The sequence below is a fragment of the Schistocerca cancellata genome, chromosome 7, assembly GCF_023864275.1.
Source record: "Schistocerca cancellata isolate TAMUIC-IGC-003103 chromosome 7, iqSchCanc2.1, whole genome shotgun sequence".
Classification (NCBI taxonomy): Eukaryota; Metazoa; Arthropoda; class Insecta; order Orthoptera; family Acrididae; genus Schistocerca; species Schistocerca cancellata.
In genome coordinates this window covers 182,837,014-182,841,236 of record NC_064632.1, presented here as the reverse complement: position 1 = coordinate 182,841,236, position 4,223 = coordinate 182,837,014, and positions in this window count along the sequence as shown.

Genomic DNA, 4,223 nt, shown 5'->3' with positions numbered 1-4,223 from the left:
GAAATGTCACAATTAATAAAATGTTTCTGGCTGTTATTCCGTGGTCAAATGGCTTTCACCTTGAAGCCCGACGTTTTGTCCCCATTTTGCGGAGGACATTTTCAAGGATGATCATAGCTTTTTGAAGGTCTGATTCACACCCTGGCTCGCTACTGACTACACCAAAATTCCACTTCCATGCTGTGGCATGATATCACACGTTTTGAATACGCAAGCACAATTGGCCATTGTTGACTGCCATCACCCAGTGGTGCAATCAACACGTGGTGGAAGACTGGTACACATCTTCTTCAGCACCAGAATCCAAATGCCATTCAATTACATGCCCCCCTCCTTCTTAATGAAATTCCTGGGGTGTTTTGTAATCACTGTAGGTTCTCTGTTCAGCCTTTCATGGTATCTGCTTGAGGCTGCCAGTACTTGAGTCCTATCAAAATGAACGTGGTGGTCTCCTTGCCGCAAAGCATGTTCCCCAACGGCTGATCTGTCAATCTCCCCTCTTCTGCATCTGCAATTGCCCTTGTGCTCTTTAGTCATTTTTGACTGTTCTTTTTGTAGTAGCCACGTACACCTCATTGGCGAGTATCCTTGGCCAATTTTAGATGATCTTGTATCTTGCATGTGGGTGTGTAAATTATCAAATGGGGAGGATAGTGTTATCATTCTCCTTGCTGACAAGGGAAATGCAAGGGTTGTTTTGAATGTGACTGACTATTATAGTAAGATTAATGACTTATCAGATCTGGAAACATTAGGAAACCAAGTAAAGACCCCACTGACAAAGTTCTTAGAACTGTTACGCAGTTGATAAAGAAGTCCTCTATTGAACAGAGCATTCAGAAAAGTCTGTTCACTTAAGTTGCATTAGCACCAAGACTTTAGGGATTGCCGAAAGTGCACAAAGAACATGTTCCTCTAAGGCTGTTAGTGAGTACTATCGGTCTGCCCACCTACTCAATTGCCGAATTCTCAACAACACTATTACGCCCATATGTGGGCCGATTGGATTCATGTATCAAGAATTCAGCACATTTTATCAGTAAATTAAACAGCGTAGTGGTACAGCTGAAGGACTTATTATTTAGTTTTGATGTGGTGTCACTATTCACTATTGTTCCAGTCAATGAAGTGTTGCAACAACTGAATTGGATTTTCCTCATAATGTTGCAGAACTGTTTAAATATTGCCTTGCAACCACGTATTTTAAATGGAACGAAGTGTTCTATGAACAGATGGATGGTGTTGCTATGAGGAGCCCCCTTAAGCCCGGTTATAGCAGACTTCTTTATGGAAAAATTTGAGGTGCAGGCATTGGAAACTGCAAACAAGAAACCGGGTATCTGGTTCCTTTACGCAGATTATGTGTTTTGTGGCAACATGGCAGGGAGGAACTGAACTGTTTTCACAAACATCTGAATGGGATCAATCTGACAATTCAGTTTACCATGGAGGAGGAGGAGGAGGAGGAGGCAGGCAGAAGACTAAATTTTCTTAATGTGCTAGTTTTCAAGGAAGAAGATGGTAGCCACATGGTTTACCGAAAACTCATGCACACAGATTGTTGCCTACACTGGGATTCAAACCACCACCCACAGTAAAAGAAAGGCATCATAAAAACGTTGGCAGATGGAGCAAGGAAAATCTGCAAAGCAGAGCTGTCTGATGCAGAATTAAAACGTCTCACCAATGTGTTACTCAAGAATGGTTATTCGTTTGCTGAGGTGAGAAGTGCTTGAAGAACCAGTGGGTAGAAATCAAAACAGTGCTCAAGCGCTGGTGAAATCGAAAGTTTTCATGTCATTCTTTAAGGGTGTGACTGACTGCATAGGAAAAATCTTGAAAAAGGCAGAACATCATGGTAATTTACACACCCACACGCAAGATACAAGATCACCTAAAATTGGCCAAGGATGCTCACCAACTGCTGGAGAAAGCTGAAATTTACAGGATTCCATGTGGAGAAGTGTACATGGAGACTACAAAAAGAACTTTCCAAAAACAAAAAGAGTACAAAGGCAATTGCAGAAGAGGGGAGACTGACAGATCAGCTGTTACGGAACCTGCTTTGCTGCCAGGAGACCACCACATTCATTTTGATAGGACTAAAAAATTCTGAAAGCCACAAGCAGTTTCCATGAAAGGCTGTACAGAACACCCCACGAATTTCAGTAGGAAGGAGGAGGGCATGAAATTTAATGACATTTGGATTCTGGTGCTGAAGAAGATGTGTACCAGTCTTCTACTATGGGATGACTGCAAGCAGACAAAGGCAGTCAACAATGGCCAATTGCACTCACATATTCAAAACATATGACGTCATTCCATTGTGCGGAAGTGGAATTTTCTGCAGTCAGTAACAAGCAAGGGTGTGAATCGGACATTCAAAACAGCTATTATCCCCCTCGAAAATGTCCTCCACAGATGGGGACGAAACATCGGGTTTTAACGTGAAATCCATTTGACCACAGCATAATAGCCCAGAACATTTTATTAATAGTGCTGTTCTTTCATGTTGTGCTGATAGTACGGAACTTAATCCAGTGATCAATTTCCAAGTGCAAAACAATGCCAGAACCCTGTGAAATACCGCCAGATGGTGGTGTTCACATTAATGACAAGGGTTGGATGGAAGAGGCTGGTAGAAATTATGGATTAGTCGAATGTGGGAGAGAAGGGAAGATGTTTTATTGAAGAAGACTTCTCTTCTTGTACTACATTTGCTTAGTAGTCATTTGAAAAACTCTGTGAATGGGAAACTGAGGTGGGAAAATACAGAGCTTGGTGTTATTCTGGGAGGACTTACTTCACAACTACAAACTCTTGATGTCTCAATAAATAAACCATTTAAATTGTATATGAGAGACGAATGGAACAAATGAATGATGGATGAAACCAACATGAATTCATGCCGAAGGCAGCCTTAAAATGACCTACAATCAAACATATGTATCGGTGATAAAACAGTCATAGTCTAGAGTGAGAGAAGACATTGTTGTTAAATCTTTCAAGAAGTGCAGCATATGTAATAGTCTTGATAGCACTGAAGACCATTTTATATATGAAGAGGAAGAAGAAGAAACGTTCAGGTGATGATTTTCAGTGATTTTAAAGGTCAGTTCAATTTTATAAATTAAGAATTTTTTTTTAGTCTGGCTTTGCAATCTAATAATAAAAACTGTAAAAATATATTGCAGAATGTTGTAGAGAAGCATCCATTTTCTTTGAAAGCCACTACACATTTTTTGCTGCTTCTACCTATCGATGGGACCTTCTTTTGAAAGCACTGAAAAGTGATAGAACTAAAACTCCGATTTTGAAAAGGTTATCGGACACTAGGTGGTTGGCCAGAGCTGATTTAACAAAGGTGCTTTTATACAATCAAACAATTCTTAAATGACATATCTACTAATATGCATCAAAAGGTAGAATGCTGCAATCAGGCTTATGGACTGGTTTTGAAAATAAGTAAGTTGGAAATGGGAGGAATTGTGTGTCGCATGGAACAAAATCCTAAAATGCTTTCAAGCGAATAGTGTTTCGCTGCAGTCGTCTGATCAAGATCTGAGCACCGGATATGCACTTTATAAATCCTTACATGAATATGTCCAAGCAGTGAGGTTCACATTTTCAGAAATTGAGGCAAAAGCAAATTCCTGACTAGCTGTGAAGAATATTAGCAACAAACTTCGAGACGACACAAGCGAAATACAAAGTATTGGCCCCCATTTTATCGATGGCAATCTAAATGGTGCAATGTATGCTGATTTCCTACGTAATGTTCTACCGATGTTACTACAAGATGTTTCACTGCATGACAGAATGGCGATGTACTTCCAACATGATGGATGTCTGGCACATAGCTCGCGTGCGGTTGAAGCGGTATTGAATAGCATATTTGATGACAGGTGGATTGGTCGTTGAAGTACCATACCATGGCCCGGATGTTCACCGGATCTGACGTCCCCGTATTTCTTAATGTGGGGAAACTTGAAGGATATTTGCCATCGTGATCCACCGACAACGCCTGACAACATGCGTCAGCGCATTGTCAATGCATGCGCGAACATTACGGAAGGCGAACTACTCGCTGTTGAGAGGAATGTCGTTACAAGTATTGCCAAATGCATTGAGGTTGACAGACATCATTTTGAGCATTTGTTGCATTAATGTGGTATTTACAGGTAGCCATGCTGTAACAGCACGCGTTCTCAGAAATAATAAGT